Source organism: Bos mutus, chromosome 2 (genome assembly GCF_027580195.1).
Source record: "Bos mutus isolate GX-2022 chromosome 2, NWIPB_WYAK_1.1, whole genome shotgun sequence".
In the NCBI taxonomy this organism is placed as follows: Eukaryota; Metazoa; Chordata; class Mammalia; order Artiodactyla; family Bovidae; genus Bos; species Bos mutus.
In genome coordinates this window covers 134,893,379-134,912,141 of record NC_091618.1, presented here as the reverse complement: position 1 = coordinate 134,912,141, position 18,763 = coordinate 134,893,379, and the positions used below count along the sequence as shown (strand labels likewise).

At 41.9% G+C, this 18,763-nt stretch overlaps 1 protein-coding gene across 4 annotated transcripts in view; it reads right to left on the bottom strand.

Moving 5' to 3' along the window:
- The window catches only part of CYFIP1 (cytoplasmic FMR1 interacting protein 1), a 108,413-nt gene extending 89,867 nt beyond the window's left edge, over positions 1-18,546 (bottom strand). For 3 of the 4 annotated variants that reach the window (XM_014481660.2, XM_070360111.1, XM_070360103.1), the window contains exon 1: positions 18,389-18,546. The gene's annotated coding sequence lies outside the window, so the exon portion shown is untranslated. Of the gene's footprint in view, positions 1-8,362; positions 8,382-18,388 lie in introns of those variants that run through there. The other variant, XM_070360092.1, reaches the window with a different exon arrangement.
- Positions 18,547-18,763: the final 217 nt, after the last annotated feature.

Sequence of the window (18,763 nt, the reverse complement as noted above, 5' to 3'; positions counted from 1 at the left end):
AAGTTGAACTGTGAAGAAGGCTGAGCGCCAAAGAATTGATGCTTTTGAACTGGGGTGTTAGAGAAGACTCTTGAGAGTCCCTTGGACTGCAAGGAGATCCAACCGGTCCATTCTGAAGGAGATCAGCCCTAGAATTTCTTTGGAAGGAATGATGCTAAAGCTGAAACTCCAGTACTTTGGCCACCTCATGCGAAGAGTTGACTCACTGGAAAAGACTCTGATGCTGGGAGGGATTGGGGGCAGGAGGAGAAGGGGATGACAGAGGATGAGATGGCTGGATGGCATCACTGACTCGATGGACATGAGTCTCAGTGAACTCTGGGAGTTGGTGATGGACAGAGAGGCCTAGCGTGCTATGATTCATGGGGTCGCAAAGAGTCGGACACAACTGAGCGACTGAACTGAACTGAACTGAACTGAAGTGGAGCCGCATCTAAATGTGCTTATATACAGAACAGATGATAAATAAGCCCCCGCTGCTGCACAGCACACTTAACAGCCTACAGGGGAAAAGAATGCAGAAAAAAGAGGAGATATATGTCCCTGTGTAACTGACTCACTTTGCTGTATACCTGAAACTGACACAACATTATAAATCAACTACACTCCAATAAAAATTTAAAAATAGAAATAAATACTAAAAACTGGAATATTAAAAAAATAAAATAAACGTTCTTTGAATTTGTATTACTTTTATTCCTATGAAGGAATTTGAACAAATTTTTACAGAGTAACCCATTTTTTTTTCTTCTGTGACTTGCCAGTTTGGTTTATTTTCTTGTTATTTTTGTCCTTTGAAACCTCACTATTTTCCTCATCAATGGCAAGTACTCACTATACCTCTACCTCTGATACTACAGACATTAAAACTGTGTGAAAGTTGCTACAAAAATGTTTCCCAGTCAGACTACTTGCCTTCTTAAGTCACTTACTTTTTTCTTTGAAAACTCAGTTTAAAATATTTTTACCATTATCCACTTTTCAGCCTTTTCCCTTTGGAATCTTTCACTTACAAATTTATCAAGTAGGAAGAACTCTACCAGCCCCATGATGCCATTAGGGAATGAAGCAGTTTCTAACTCACAGTCCCTACTTGAGCAAACTGCTGACCTCTGTCAGACGTCAAACAATTGCCCATCTGAGAAACATTTCGGAGACAGCCGGTAATCTCAAAGATTTAACTTGAAAGTAACACTGAGATTCAGAGAAACAGTTCCTAGACTCTGGCCCACTCTCACTTCGTTATGTTAAAATGAGGGCATAAAGACAGGTGAATCACCATCTACAACAAAAGCTAGGGTCCTGACTGTTATATACAGCAAATCTCACCTGGGCATAAAGCCCCTGCCTTTTTGTGTATATAAGCTGCACTTCACCTATATATATTCTCAGAAAAGTACTTTTAAAATTCAGTCTTTACAAAAGAGTATCATGCTGTTCTAACTGTCTGATTTATTTTCTTCACTATTACTAAAAGGATCCACACACTGTCACATACTGCTCTGAACCACTGTTTGGACAGATATATACTATTTCACTGAATGAACGAATCGATCTGGGTCTCCTGAGGTTCCCTAAACAGGGTCTTTGTTACAGTAAACTGTGAAGAAAATTCCTGCACACTAATACGTGCAATGGGTTCTCTAGGACAGGATCAGTAAACTTTTTCTATAAAGGGCCAGAGTTGGTAATTGTTCTGTGGGTTTGCAAAAGAATATCCTTACCCTGAGGAAACACACTCAGGTATTGAGGTATTTTTATTTTTGCAATTTTTGTAAGTGTGAATTTATTTTAGAACAGTAAAAAATGGAATATCCCTCCGAAAATTTCTTGTGAACGTAAAGGAAAGAGAATGAAAAATGTTGAAAACACCTGCAGAGTGACTCCTCACTGCTGTGACCCAAAGCAGGTTATACATTTGAACACAGTTCAGTTCAGTTGCTCAGTCATGTCCAACTCTTTGGAATCCATTAGACTGCAGCACGTCAGGCTTCCCTGTCCATCACCAACTCCCAGGAGCTTCCTCAAACTCATGTCCATCGAGCTGGTGACGCCATCCAACCATCTCAGCCTCTGTCGTCTCTTTCTCATTCTGCCTTCAATCTTTTGCAGCATCAGGTGGCCAAAGTATTGGAGCTCCAGCATCAGTCCTTCTAATGAAAATTCAGGACTGATTTCCTTTGGGGTTGACTGGTTTGATCTCATTGCAGTCCACGAGGCTCTCAAGAGTCTTCTCCAACACCACAGTTTAAAAGCAAACAATTCTTCGGCGCTCAGCTTTCTTTATAGTCCAACTCACACATCCATACATGACCACTGGAAAAACCATAGCCTTGACTAGACGGATCTTTGTTGGCAAAGTAATGTCTCTGCTTCTTAATATGCTGCCTAGGTTGGTCATAGCTTTTCTTCCAAGGAGCAAGCGTCTTTTAATTTCATGGCTGCAGTCACCATCTGCAGTGATTTTAAAGCCCAAAAAAATAAAGTCTGTCACTGTTTCCATTGTTTCCCTATCTATTTGGAGGAAGTGATGGGACCAGATGCCATGATCTTAGTTTCCTGAACGTTGTTTTAAGCCAGCTTTTTCACTTTCCTCTTTCACTTTTATCAAGAGGCTCTTTAGTTCCTCTTCACTTTCTGCCATAAGGGTGGTGTCATCTGCATATCTGAGGTGATTGATATTTCTCCCGGCAATCTTGATTTCAGCTTGTGCTTCATCTAGCCTGGCATTTCCCATAATATACTCTACATATAATTTAAATAAGCAGGGTGACAATATATAGCATTGTTGTACTCCTTTCCCACTTTGGAACCAGTCTGTTGTTCCATGTCTGGATTCAAACTGTTGCTTCTTGACCTGCATACAGACTTCTCAAGAGGCAGGTAAGGTGGTCTGGTATTCCCATCTCTTGAAGAATTTCCCACAGTTTGTTGTGATCCACACAGTCAAAGGCTTTGGCATAGTCAATAAAGCAGAAGTTGATGTTTTTCTGGAATTCTCTTTGTTTTTTCTATGATCCAACGGATGTTGGCAATTTGATCTCTGGTTCCTCTGCCCTTTCTAAACCCAGCTTGAACATCTGGAAGTTCACGTACTGTTGAAGCCTGGCTTGGAGAATTTTGAGCATTACTTTGCTAGCATGTGAGATGAGTGCAATTGTGTGGTAGTTTGAACATCCTTTGGCATTGCCCTTCTTTGGGATTGGAATGAAAACTGACCTTTTCCAGTCCTGTGGCCACTGCTGAATTTTCCAAAATTGCTGGCATATTGAGTGCGGCACTTAAACAGCATCATCTTTTAGGATCTGAAATAACCCAACTGGAATTCCATCACCTCCACTAGCTTTGTTTATAGTGATGCTTCCTAAGGCCCACTTGACTTCACATTCCAGGATGTCTGGCTCTAGGTGAGTGATCACACCATCGTGGTTATCTGGGTCATTAAGATATTTTTTGGATAGTGCTTCTGTGTATTCTTGCCACCTCTTCTTAACATCTTCTGCTTCTGTTAGGTCCATACCATTTCTGTCCTTTATCGTGCCCATCTTTGCAGGAAATGTTCCCTTGGTATTTCTAATTTTTTTAAGAGATCTCTAGTCTTTCACATTCTATTGTTTTCCTCTATTTCTTAGCATTGATCACTTAGGAAAGCTTTCTTTTCTCTACTTGATATTCTTTGGAACTCTGCATTCAGATGGATATATCTTTCCTTTTCTCCTTTGCCTTTAGCTTCTCTTCTTTTCTCAGCCATTTGTAATGCCTCCTCAGAAACCATTTTGCCTTTTTGCATTTCTTTTTCTTGGGGATGATTTTAATCACTGTCTCCTGTACTATGTCACAAACCTCCATCCATAGTTCTTCAGGCACTCTGTCTATCAGATCTAATCCCTTGAAACCATTTGTCACTTCCACTGTATAATCGTAAGGGATTTAATTTAGGTCATACCTGAATGGTCTAGTGGTTTTCCTTACTTTCTTCAATTTAAATCTGAATTTTGCAATAAGGGTTCAAGATCTGAGCCACAATCAGCTCCAAGTCTTGTTTTTGCTGACTGTATAGACCTTCTCCATCTTGGGCTGCAAAGAATATAATCTGATTTTGGTATTGACCATCTGGTGATGTCCACATGTAAAGTCATCTCTTCAGAGTAAAACACATCTTTCCAGTCTGAGTATCTGCCTTGGAAATCCCTGTTGTCTGCCCAGAGTCCCGCACTCTTGAAGAAAGCTTCTGATCCAACGGAAATCTGAGCTGAGGACCACACATCCTCAGGCAATTCAGCCCTCAGCAGTGATTATTTTCATTCTATAATCAAGTGTTTCAGAGTAGTGCAACTGCAGAGTAGTGGGCTTTGTTTAAAATATATATACACTCCAAATGTTTAGCTTCAATTACTTAAAATTTGACACTTCCCAGATTTTTACAATCTGAAGAAACCAGCTTATACAAAATAGCAAGAGATCCTAAAAATAGAAAACCATTTCCACTTCTGGCCCAGAAAAACAGCAGCAAAACTCTGAGACATGTACCAAAATGCTTATGACCGAGATAAGATGCTGCTTCTGGGACTTCCTTCACAACAGCACAGTGTGGGGCAGGGGTTACAGCAGAGCTCAGACCACTATTGAGAGTTCATAATACTATTCCATGCCTCTGCACATTAAGGAATTGCCTTCAACGAACAGTTTAATATACATACATGTGAGATTACAGGTTTCAGACTGAGCTAGAATGTGCAATCACTGCTTCATCCCTGCAGGTCATGTAGCAGCTAGGGCTCTGCCTGTAGCCACTGGGCCCTGAGGCCACCTTATTTAAAGTTCCTTCCTGTATAGTTCTAATTGTCTACATCTTCTTTTCCCGTATATCTCGGGAGATATTGCAAGTTCAGTTCCAGACCATCACAATAAAGCAGATACTGCAATAAAGGGAGTCACACAACGTTTTCGGTTTCCCAGAGCATCTAAAGTTATGTTTACACTATACTGTAGCCTATTAAGTGTGTGATAGCATTATTTCTTTAAAAATAATGTATGTGGGTGCTCAGTTGTGTCCAACTCTTTTTAAGACCCCATGGACTATAGCCCACCAGGCACCTCTGTCCATGGGATTATCCTGGCAAGAATACTGGAGTGGGTTGTCATTTCTCTTCCAGAGGATCTTCCCCATCCAGGGATCAAACCCATGTCTCCTGCGGTTCCTGCATTGGTAGGCAGATTCTTTTACCACTGAGCCACCTGGGAAGCCCAAAACTAATGTACAGACTTGGTCTAAATAATAGTGGCTGATACACAAACATGCTGAATGTGACTGACTCACGCTGCCCTGCCTCAAATGTCCCATACCTCTTTTGCCACCATTCTAACTTGACCACACTTTTAAGTAAAACAGTAGAATATTTTTATTTAACCTTGTGCACAAGAAATTCAAGACTGTATTTTTGACAACAATACTTACTAAGACCAGAAATTCACTGTACTTTAGTTTTACTTGTGAGTTGGAAATAATGTATAGGGTTCCCCTGTGATAGCAGAAGGGACAGGCCACCAGTCCCATAGGAATGTCAACCAAGTGTATTAGAAGACAATACTGGAGGGGAAATAATGAGGGTGCTAGAAATGTATTTTTAAAAGCATGCCATTGTGGTAATGTAAAAGCAGCTCAGAATCTTAGTATTGAGAGACTACATAATGGTTGTCTCTCTTCAAAAAGTAAAGACAAAGTATATACCCTAATTTAAAAATATGTTACTGCTAAAAAAGATAACCACTATCTGAGCCTGCAGCAATAATAACATAACATAGCATAATCATAACGTCAAAAATCATTGATCATAGCAACTTTCCCGGTGGTCCAGTGCACTTCCAATGCAGGGGGCGCAGGCTGGATCCCAGGTTAGGGAACTAAGATATCACATGCTGCGTGGCCAAAATAAATAAATAAAAATTTTTTAAAAGATCACTGATCACAGATCAACCTAACAAATATAAAAATAATTTAAAAGTTTAAAATATTGCAAGAACTGCCAAAATGTGACACAAACACATGAAGTAAGCAAATGCTGAAGGAAAAATGGCACCAACAGATTTGCTTTGTGTAGGATCACCACAAACTTTCCATTTGTAAAAAATACACTATCTGAGAAGTGCAATAAAGCAAAGAGCAATTATATGATGTCTGTCTGTACCTTATTCAGAGCACCATAAAACCCTGGAAGTGGGCTCCTCCTGCCTAGTACCCCAGGATGCTTAGGGAACTAGGGCACGAACTGGCTGGAACTAAAAGAGACGATAATTGCCAGGGAGACCCGGTGCAAATGCCAACTCTCACACCTTGCCCTGACTAGGTGAGCTGGGTGACCAGGCATGCACCCACATACACCTCTTGATTCTGAGGTTGGAGTCTCTCGCCCACACTTAAGAGAAAGTGTGGCCAGGGCGACAGCACGATGGGTGGCTGCTCCCTACCCACCCCTTCCTGGGAGCTGCCAGCTGCAGGGGCTAAAGGCTGGGAAACAGTGAGGGGCTGCAATCAGGAGGGAACCAGCCAGTTCTGAGGCCGTCTTAGGGTAGCAGTCTCCAACGTAAGAGTATACCATGTAATCCTTCGAAGTGACAGAATAAAATGCTGGAGTGTCTGTAATTTTGCCTCACAAAGAGGAACAAAGTCTCCCTGATAGCAACACATCTGCCCCCGCCTCCTTGCCAGATCCTCAAGGAGCAGCAGGAGCCAATGGCTCCCGAGGCTCATAGACACTCCATCACTGTAATTAAATGAGCTGCTTGGGGTTGAACTGCTTTGAGCCCTGAACTTGAAAGGGCTGTTCCGCTTTCAAGTCCTAACTCTTCATACCTCAGACTGACTGTATTTGGAGATGGGTCTTTACAGACGCAATTAAAGCAAAATGAGGTTATAGGGTGGGTCCTAACGCAATGTGACTGGTGTCTTTTATAAGAAGGGGAGATCAGGACACAGACAGGCACAGAGGGAAGGCCATGTGAAAACATGGTGAGAATGTGGCCACCCACATGCCAAGGACAGAGGCCTCGGGAAGGGGCGGGGCCCTCTGGCAGACCCAGCGGGACTGCTGCAGGACACAGTCCCCAGTCACTCTAAACTGCAACACGAGCTCCTGAGGTACAGAGCTCCTTAAAAGCACATTCAGAAACGGTTCAGGGACACTCAGAGCGCAGGGCAGGAAGTCACGCCTTCCAAGGGAGCTGCCCCAGACCTTGGCCATCCTGGCAGAGGCTTCCCAGAGAGGACTAACCCTGCTCTGTCCACCGCTGGTGTCTGTCCGAGCCTCTCAGAGCTTGTGTGCAACGTTGGTCAGTGACACATTCCCAGTGGAGGAAGGGTGGGCAGTGGTGGTTTTTCCCTCCCTCAGCGGGCAGTTCCAGACGGCAAGGACCGTCCCCCTCCCCTCCCACCCTTTGCATGGTGCTTACCTTGAAGTCAATCTTTGCAGGAGGAGGCAACTGTCTGAAACGAAAATTACAGGGACTTTCCTGGTAGCCCAGTGGCTAAGACTCTGCAAAGATCCCATGTGCCGCAACTAAAACCCACTGGCAACTAAGACGCAGCGCAGCCAAATAAAGTGCAAACTTAAAATACAAAGTAAAAACTATTCCCTATGACGAGTTCTAGGTACAATACGGTTTTTGGTCAAACATCAGTCTAGATGTTGCTGTGCAGCTATTTCTTAGGTGTGATTTACATTTAAATAGGCAGACTTGGAGTAAAGCAGGTGACCCTCCATAACATGGGTGGGCCTCATCCAAACAGCTGATGACCTTAAAAGAAGAAAATGAGATTCTCCAAAGAGGAAGGAATTCTGCCTTCAGAGGACCTTTGGACTTGAGCTGTAACATCAACTCCCCCGGAGTCTCAGCCTGCCTACTCTCTGAATTCAGAATTGCCAACCTCCACAATCATGTGAGTCAAACCTTAAAATCAATCTTTCCATATACCCTATGGCTCTGTTTCTATGGAGAATGCTGACTCATACAAACACCCCACCCCAATTAACGCAAAGGAAGAGACACAGCTGGCATGTACAAAACTCTTAGGAATGTGGTCTCCAGGGCAGAAGCAAAACTGACTTCAGAATATGAAAATATCATGCACATGCACAAGTCTGCTTGATTTAACACACTTAGTTATTCCATGACCCCTGGGACAGACAACCCCAATGAGTCAAGAGTCCAGGTGGTTGTAATGCTAGTTGGTTTTGTGGAGACTGGTTCTTCCAGGCAGGATTTGTGGGAAAAGAAGAAAACTCTTCAACATGGAACAGCTTGAGTAACTCAAGCTTTAGGTAGGGATTTAAATATAATGTAAATCCTCATCACCACTTCTGACCTGGGCCTGTGCGGTTCTTCACAGCAAAGTATCTTCTTCTGTGAATATCTTCAAAGATGAAGCATCGCACACCTCCACTCTCCTAGTCAGGACAAATGGGCACAAGAAATAACCATGCTAGCTCAGGACATAAAATTCTGGTTATCAAATCAAGTTCCAAGATGGAACTCACTGCTCTCTAAGCACTGGTTTTTCTCTCCCATGGAGCAAAACTCCCCCAAAAGAGAGTAAAGAACAGGACCTGACAACCTTGGCTAGTCCAGTTCTGAGATATAAATACAAAGCACAAATATGCTTGTTTCAAGTCACAGTAACTATCACTGTCCATTTGTCTTATACACAGTTAAAAAATCTGAATGCCACAGTTCAAGGTCTGGCTTGTGGGTTCTGTCTCCACAGTCTTGCATGAAAGTAAGGCAGTCATGACGAAGTTTGGCGGGGTGGAGTGCGTAAATGAATGCTCAACAGCACAAGTTACACCAGGCTCAAACCAACACAAAGGTAAAAAAATACATCCCTGTATTCTTAAGACCAAGTTCTGAGAGGCCTTTAACATAAAAAATTCATATAAATGCAAATCTTACCCCCAGAGTGCTCTGGAATCTTTTTTTTTTTTTTTTTTTTAAGTCTCTCAGTCGTGTCTGACTCTTTGTGACCCCATGGACTATACAGTCCCTGGAATTCTCCAAGCCAGAATACTAGAGTCTTATTAGGTAGCCTGAACTCAGGCCATTCACGGTGCTAGGTTCTCTACTGGCTCCTACACAGCTGCTGTGTCTAAGCTCCTCACTATGGCCAAAGGGTCTCCAGATATAAGATATACAGAGAACAAATAACAAAACGGCATATGTAAATCCTAAGATATAAGTATCTGCATTAAGTGAAAATGGAGTAGACAATCAAAAGGCAGACAATAATAGAATGGGGAAAAAAAAAAAACCATGAACCAAGTATACGCCACCTGCTGCTGCTCAGTCGCATCTGACTCTTTGTGACCCCATGGCTTACAGCCCGCCAGGCTCCTCTGTCCATGGAATTCTCCAGGCAAGAATACTGGAGTGGATTGCCATTTTCTTCTCCAGGGGATCTTCCCAACCCAGGGATCAAACCCATGTTTCTTGCATTTCTTGCATTGGCAGGCGGATTCTTTACCACTGCACCACGTGGGAATGCTACCCATGAAAGACAAATTTTAAATTCAAAGACACAAGGAGATGAAATCAAAAGGATGGAAAAAGATATAACATGCAAAGAGAAACCAAAAGTGGTCAGAGCAGCTATATTAATATTAGACGTATAGACTTGAAACAGAAAATTGTTACTAGAAACATTATAATAGAATAGTCACTCCATCAGAGAGATGTAACAACTATAAACCTATTCAACTAACAACAGAACTTTGGACTATATGAAACCACAGAGAACATGATCTTCTATGTAGAGCTTTCACAGAAGATTTCACAAAAAACCTGTAAGAGCTAATAGATTAACTCAGCAAAGCTACAGGATACAAAAGCAACACATAAAAATCAGCTGCATGTCTATACATTAGCAATAAATGTTCCAAAAAGAATATTAAGAAAACAATTCCATTTACAATAGCATCAAAAAGAAAATAAATTTAAGAATAAATTTAACTACGGAGGTGAGTGATTCATACACTAAAAATTACAAAACACTGATTAAATAAATTAAAGACACAAATAAATGGAAAGATATTCCATGTTCATGAACTGGAAGACTTAATACTGTTGAGATAACAATATACAAAATTCCCTGGTGGCCCAGAGGTTGGGAGTCCTTGTTCTCCCTGACAGGGACTTGGGTTTGATCCCTGGTTTGGGGAACTAAGATCCTCCAAGCAGCATGGAGCAACCGAAAAAAAAAAAAAAAAAGATGTCACTATAACCCAAGCTATCCTCAAATTCAATGTTAGTTAAGTCGCTCAGTCGTGTCCGACTCTTTGCTACCCTGTGGACTGTGTAGTGTACTCCATCCATGGGATTCTCCAGGCAAGAATACTGGAGTGGGTTCCCATTTCCTTCTCCAGGAAATTCAATGTAATCCCCATCAAAATTCTAACAGCATTTTTTTTTTTGCAATAGAAAAACTCATCTTAAAATAATATGGAATCTCAAAAAAACCCCAGAATAGCCAAAACAAATTTTGATAGAGGACAGCAAACCTGAAAGTCTTTCACTGATTTCAAAACTTACTATAAAGTTATAATAATCAAAACTGTGATACTGGCATAAAGACTGACACATTGACCAATGAAACTGAATAAACAGCCCAGAAATAAACCCTTGCTTGTGTATATGATCAAATGATTTTCAACAAGGGTGTCAAGACCATTCACTGAAAAAAGGACCTTCTCTTTTCTTTTTTTTAATTTTTGGCTGTGCTGGGTCTTCGCTGCTGCACAGAATTCTTCTCTAGTTACAGAAAATGAGTCAGTTCTCTAGTTGTGGTGGGAGGGATTCTCATTGCTGTGACTTCTCTGGTTGTGGAACAGGGGCTCTAGAGCGTGCAGGCTTCAACAGCTGCAGCACGTGCGGTCAGTAGTTGCGGCTCCCATGGGCTCTAGGGCACAGGCTAAATAGTTGTGCCACATGGGCTTAGCTGCTCTGCAGCATGTGGGACCTTCCTGGACCTAGGATCGAATCCATGTCTCCTCCACTGGCAGGAGAATTCTTTACCACTGAGCCACCAAGGAAGCCCAAGACTGTTTTGAACAAATTGTGCTGGAAAAACTGGATATCCACATGCAAAAGAATTAAACTGGACCATCACCTCATACTATATACAAAAATTAACTCAAATGAACAAAACACCTACACAGAAGAACTAAAATTATAAAACTTTAAGAAAAAAACATATAAGAAAAGCTTCATGACACTCAATTTGGCAATGATTTCTTGGATATGACACCAAAAGCACTAGCAACAAAAGAAAAAGTAGATAAAACTAGACTAGACATGAAAATTTTAAATTTTTGTGCAGCAAGGACACTATCAAGAAAGTTAAAAGACCTACAGAATGGGAGAAAATATTTGCAAATCATGTATCTGACAAGGGACTGCTATCCAAAATATATAAGGAACTCCTACAACTCAACATGAAAAAAAAGTAACAACATGATTAAAAAATGGACAAAGGATTTGAACAGATATTTCTCTAAAGAAGATATGCAAATGGAAAATAAATACATGAAGAGATGCTCAACACCATTAATTGTTAGGGAAATGCAAATCAAAACTGGAATGAGACACTATTTCATGACCATTAAGGTGGATATTCAGAGAAGGCGATGGCACCCCACTCCAGTACTCTTGCCTGGAAAATCCCATGGGCGGAGGATCCTGGTAGGCGGCAGTCCATGGGGTTGCTAAGAGTCAGGCACGACTGAGGGACTTCACTTTCACTTTTCACTTTCATGCATTGGAGAAGGAAATGGCAACCCACTCCAGTATTCTTGCCTGAAGAATCCCAGGGACAGAGGAGCCCAGTGGGCTGCTGTCTATGGGGTCGCACAGAGTTGGACACGACTGAAGCAACTTAGCAGTAGCAGCAAAGTGGATATTATTTTTTTAAAAAAGGAAAATAACAATTGTTGGAGAGGATGTGAAGAAATTGGAATCCTTGTGCATTGCTGGTACACAGAAATGCTGGCAAAGCTGCTAAGGAAAATAATATGACAACTGTTCAAAGAAATTAAACATTTAATTACCACATAACCCAGCAATACCAGTTCTGGGTATATAACCAAAAGAACTGAAAACAGCATCTCAATAACATATACCAATGTTCATAGTTATAGTAAGCCATAGCAGTGCTTAATTGGTGTCTGCAATAGTCAAGTTCATAGACAGGAAGTAGAATGGTTGCTACTAGGAGCTAGAGGAATGAGAAAATGGAGTTAGTATTTAAATGGGTAAAGACATAGAAAACAAACTTATGGTTACTAAAGGGTAAGGGGGGAAGAGAGAAATTATGAATTTGAGATGAACAGATATACACTACTAGATATAAAATAAACAAGGACCTACTGTATAGCACAGGGAAATATATTAAACATCTTATAATAATCTTTATAGATTGAAAAATCTAAAAAAAAAATAGACCTGCATATGTATGTACACACATGTATGTGTGTATATATATGTATATACATGATTCCACACACAAAAAGTGATTCCATCTTTTAAAAGATGGAATCACTTTGTATATCAGAAACATTGTAAATAACTATACTTCAATAAAATAAATAAATAAGTGCAGAGGTTCAATTTAGGATGAAGACAGAGTTTAGGGGATGGATGGTGGTGATGGCTGTACAACCATGTAAATGTACCTAATGTTACTAAACTGTACATTTAAAATGATTAAAACCGTAAATTTTAGGCTACTTATATTTTATTATAGTAAAAAAAAAATCGGACAATATCTCCCCAATTTATTTTTTTAAACATTTTTTCAGCTACTGCAGTTTATTTCCCCCTTCATAGAAATGTTAGAGTCAGTTTGTCTTTTATCTATAAAAACAATCTGCTGTGACTTCTAATAATTAAACAAAAGTATCTTATGACCCAGCAAGAACACTTCTAGATTTCTATCAAAAAGATATTATAACATAGGCCTGCATAAAGACTTGAACATGAGTCTTCATAGCAGCAGTTATTCATAACAGGCAAAAAAAAAAAATGAATTTAATGAATGGTTAAACAAAATGTAATATATCCATTCAATGGAATACAAAGCAATAAAAAAGGAATGAAATGCTGGTACATACTAGACCAGAAATAAATTCCAAAAACATTATGCTAAGTGAAGAAAGTTACACATAAAGAACACAAATTGTACACTTTCATTTATATTAAATGTCCAGAAATGGCAGATCTATAAAAGAAAGCAAATTAGTGATTAGCAGGAATAGGGGCTAGGAATGGAGATTAACTGTAAAAGGTCATGAGTAACCTTTTTGGAGTGATATGTATGTTATGATGGTGCTGTTCAACTCCATAAATCTACTAAAAATCACTGCACACTTAAAGGAGGTAATTTTACGGTATGTACATTGTACCTCAATATAAAGTTGAGATATTTTTTTCTTGCAATATTTTACTGGAATTGTGTTAAACCTATAGATCAACTTGGAGGGAAGTGACATCTTTACTATGTTGAGTATTTCAACTCATGCCCATACATGCCTCTTCATTTATTTACATGATCTTTGATTCATTCATTAGCATTTTGCAGTTTTCAGCTTATTGATCCTGTATGTGTTTTATTAAAATTTATATCTAAGTATTTGATTTTTTGAAGCTGCTGAAAATGGTTATTTTTAAACATTTTACTTTCTAATTGCACACTGTTGGTATATAGAAATAAGACTAACTTACATGTGTTAACTGTATTTTGTGACCTTATTAACTTCACATACTAATTCTGATAGTTTTTTCATAGATTTCTTGGATTTTCTATGTCGATAATACCATCTGCAAAAAGGGACAATTTTCTCATTCCAATCTGCCTTTTATTTATTTTTCTGATCTTATTGCCCTGTCTAAAATAAAGTTTTTAATTATTATATATATGTTATTAATCCATGCTCTATTCCTTTGGTTGCAAAAATTATGAAGACCTAGGTAGGACAAGATATATAAAAGCTTTAGAAGCCAAAGTATGAATATTAACAATACATTCCTATATATACTATCTCCTTTGATTTCGTAACAATCTAATAGGTGCTTTTTCCATGTTACCAAAGAAGAAAAATGGTCAAAGGTAGTCCAACCAACATACCTATCAGGGCTCAGGTGATCATATTATAGCAGACATATATAGTAGCTTTGCCAGGACCCAACTTGATCTCATTTGCCAAAGTCCCAGGCACTGACTGAGGTGACCCCTCTATAAACTAGTAGTATTAAAACACAGATCAAAAGCCAAGACACAAGACTGTCACACACTGAGAGGGGTTGAAGGAACACTGGCCCAACAGAGGAGTAGAGGCAGTGATCCTGGAGTGATACCTGAGCAAGCACAGTGCCTTCAAAAAATCATAGGTGAGGGATTCAGTAAGTGTATGAGGGTCAGGTCCCAAGGTCTAATATTTTGGAGAAAGCATCTTTGGCAGCTTCTTTCTAGTTTTTAACTTACTAGTCAGAAGGCTCGATTCAAAGTCTGGCTCTTATCAGGCATGCTAACTTTTAAAAAAAATTATTTATTTATTTATTTGGCTGTGTTGGGTCTTATTAATAGTCGTGGCATGTGAACTCTTAGTTGAAGTATATAGGATCTAGTTTCCTGACCAGGGATCGAACCCTGGGCCCCTGCATTGGGAGCGAGGAGTCAGCCGCTGGACCACCAGAGAAGTCCCCAGACATTTAACAGGCACACACTTAACCTCTTTGTCATTTTCCTCATCCATAAAGTGAGAATAATAATTGCACCCATCTTTGAGGGTTGTGAGAATAGTTGGTATGGAGATGGCACCCCACTCCAGTACTCTTGCATGGCAAATCCCATGGACGGAGGAGCCTGGTAGGCTGCAGTCCATGGGGTCGCTAAGAGTCGGACACGACTGAGCGACTTCACTTTCACAAAGTACTCAAGAGTTAGCCAACTACAGCCTACGGTTTGTTCCATAAGTAAAGTTTTACTGGAATACAGCCACAATCATTCATTACAAATTGTCCATGCTGACTTCATGCTACAGGAGTGAAACTGGGGAGGCTGTGACAGAAACCATATGACCTGCAAAGCTGGACATAATCACTATTGGACGTTTACAGGAAAAGTAATCCTGGCCTACAACAATGCTGGGGCTCCCCAGATGGCGCTAGAGGTAAAGAACCCACCTGCCAATGCAAAAGACATAAGAAACACGGGTTCCATTCCTGGGTTGGTAAGGAAGTGGCAACCCACTCCAGTATTCTTACCTGGACAATTCCATGGACAGAGGAGCCTGGCAGGCTACAGTCCATGGGTTGCAAAGAGTCAGACGTGACAGAAGTGCCTTAACATGCACGCACACAAAACAACACTGAAGCAAAGTAAGTACTCAAGAAATGTTGCTGTTGTTCAGTCGCTAAATCATGTTCGACTCTCTGTGATCCCATGGACTGAAGCATGCCAGGCTGCCCTGTCCTTCACTATCTCCCAGAGTTTGCTCAAACTCATGTCCAGTGAGTCGATAATGCCATCCAACCATCTCATCCTCTGTTGTCCCCTTCTCCTCCTGCCCTCAATCTTTCCCAACATCAGTCTTTTCCAATCAGTAGGCTCTTTACATCAGGTGGCCAAAGTACTGGAGCTTCAATTTCAGCATCAGTCCTTCCAACGAGTATCAGGATTGATTTCCTTTAGGACTGACTGGTCTGGTCTCCTTGCTGTTCAAGGGACACTCAAGAGTCTTCTCCAGCACATTTCAAAAGCATCAGTTCTTCAGTGCTCAGCCTTCTTTATGGTCCAGTTCTCACAACTGTACATGACTACTGGAAAAACCACAGCTTTGCTTCTGTCAGCAAAGTGATATCCCTGCTTTTTTTTTTTAATACTCTGTCCAGGTTTGTCATAGCTTTTCTTCCAAGGAGCAAGCGTCTTTTAATTTCATGGCTGCAGTCACCATCTTAAGTGATTTTGGAGCCCAAAAAAAGAAAATCTGCCACTGTTTCCAGTTTTCCCTCCATCTATTAGCCATGAAGTGATGGGACCAGATGCCATGATCTTAGTTTTTTGAATGCTGAGTTTTAAGCCAACTTAAAAGATACATTAGCTTTTATTTAAACCCTCATTCACTTCCAGAATGATAAATCTGAGTATATACATAAAGATATAGACACAAGCACTGAATATGGTAGTTCAGTTCAGTTGTTCAGTCATGTCTGACTCTTTGCGACCCCATGGACTGCAGCACGCCAGGCTTCCCTGTCCATCAACTCCCAGAGCTTGCTCAAACTCATCATGTCCATCAAGTCAGCGATGCCATCCAACCATCTCATCCTCTGTCATCCCCTTCTCCTCCTGCCCTCAATCTTTCCCAGAATATGATGGTGACAAATGCAAACTAATGTCAGTTAACTAGGGGCTGATTAAATAAATGATCATACATCTAACCATAAAGCACTATACTATAGTCATTAAAAGGAATGAAGAATATCTGTGTGTATATATAGTATATATGCCAATATAATATATATGCCAACATGTTAATATTTCCAAGATCTTTAAATAATCCAAGAACATTAAGTGAAAAGGTACAATACATGCAATATAATCTTGCTGTCAGAAAAAGAACATACACAAAAATAAAACCTATGCACAGAAAAGGCTACATACTAAGAGAGACTTAGGGAATTGCACTTTTAGTATATGTAGTGGAGCACTGTTGGACTTTTTAATAAGCTTAAGTGTTGTAATTCTTCTCATGAATTAAAAGTGTTATTTGAATAGCTCAGGTTGTATCCTAGAGGCACACGTTTTAAACTTTAATGTCTTTACCCCTCAGGGACAAACTAGAGTACAGATGAATCGAAAATGCATTATGCTGAGTGAAATAACCAAACTCAAAAACCACATATGACATTCTGTAAAAAGCAAAACTGTAGGAATGGAGAACAGATCAAGGGTCAGGAGTGGAAAATGGAGTTGCCTACAAAAGGACAGAAAGGAATTTAGGGGGTGATAAAACTGCTCTGTATCTTGACTGTGGTTGTAAGTCACCAGACACTTAAGCATTTGTTAAAATTCAGACTGTTTATCATAAAGTCAATATTACTACATGTCAACTTAAAATAAATTTAAATAAACACACAAAAACACTTGGCGAGTAACTTTTCTTTGAGGGACGTATGAGCATACAAATGTATGTTTTAATACCGGAAATGTTTTCCACATTTCCCTGTTCACCTCTGGCATAGAGATGCCGCTGCGTGAAGACAGTGTTTGGCACCATCTTCCTAAGTGAATTCCCACAAATGCAAACTTGCCGTGGCCCACATTCATTTAAAACTTGATTATTTTCTTCAGGCTCAGCACGGGTAGATCTGCGCTTTACTCGAAAAACCACTGAAGGCCTTCAGGAAGAAGAGACGGCAGGCACCGGCGCGCGGCTTCACAGGCCGAGCGGCCGAGCGGCCGAGCAGGATTTTCCTGCACGAGCCCGGAGCCGCTAGAGCTGCTGGTGAATTGTCAAGCAAGCAACCTGAGCTACAACACCGAGAACGCTGCTGCTTCAATCACGGGTCATTGACGGAATCACGTTGACAACGGCCAAGAAATACCACCCAACTCACCAAGCTCTGACAAAACAACTGAGCGGCGCGGCGCACAGCACCCTCTCTCTACTCCTGGAAAAGGAAACTCCCAAGTCTCGGACTCCCACAGCAGCGTAGACCGTCCAACACCCGGCTTCATAAGCAATCGCCATCCGGCCGTTCAGACATAACGCTAGGGTGGACGTGCTCCGGACGCCTCTCTCGGCTTAGAAAGCGCTTCTTAAACCCCATTTCCAAATTATTCTCCCACCCACTAAGGGCTGCGAATTAGGAGCACGCATTTGAGGCTTAAAATATACAACTCAATCTGGCTGTGTTGAACCGCACTGCCCACGTAACAATCCGGGCTCCTTAACAAAGCCCCAAACTCCTCTCTCCAAGAATCTGCAAAATGGTCTCGCTTGGTCAGTCTCTCCTCCCCTCAGAGAGGGGCACAAAGCGCGACCTCAGTACAAACCGCCTGCTCCGTACTTTCAAACAATAACTGCAAAATCCCAATGGACCCTCCCCATTGGAACTCCGTCGCGGCCAGGGGCGCTGGGGAATGGCTTCGCCACTCCGAGGCCGGAGTGATCCCGGAGGCCGCGCCGCCCGGGAGGCCGCGCCGCGGAGGTCCAAGTCCCGGCTGCCTGAGGGGCCCCGGTGCGACACCGCCACCTCCCAGCTCCCGGCTGGCCAGGCTCCGAGGGCGGGCCGCGATCCCAACGGGGGCGCGGGGCGGGAAGGGGGCCGCAGCGCTCCTCACCTGGGTCCGCGGCGGCTGCTTGGGGGTCCCGGGCGGGCCCTGGGAGTTTCCTAACCGAGTGAGTCACTCGGGCGGGCCGGGAATGCGCCAGGAAACACCCGGCCTCCTCCCCTTCCTCCCGGGGCGGGGGCTCTCCCGGCTCGGCCTCTTCCTCCTGGCGCTCCTCCCTCCACCCCCGGCCCTCGGCCAGTCGGCTAGCCTTTGTGCGCTGTGCTCCCTCCCTCGACCCCGGGGGCCACAGGCCCCTCTGGCTGTCGAAAATGCTCCTCAGGGAAGGGAACCTCGAGGGCCACCTGCCGGCCTAGGAGACCTCAGCTAGTCCTTGGGACCGCGGGAAAGGGGGGGGGGGGGCTTCCCAGTGGGACTCGCCCAGCT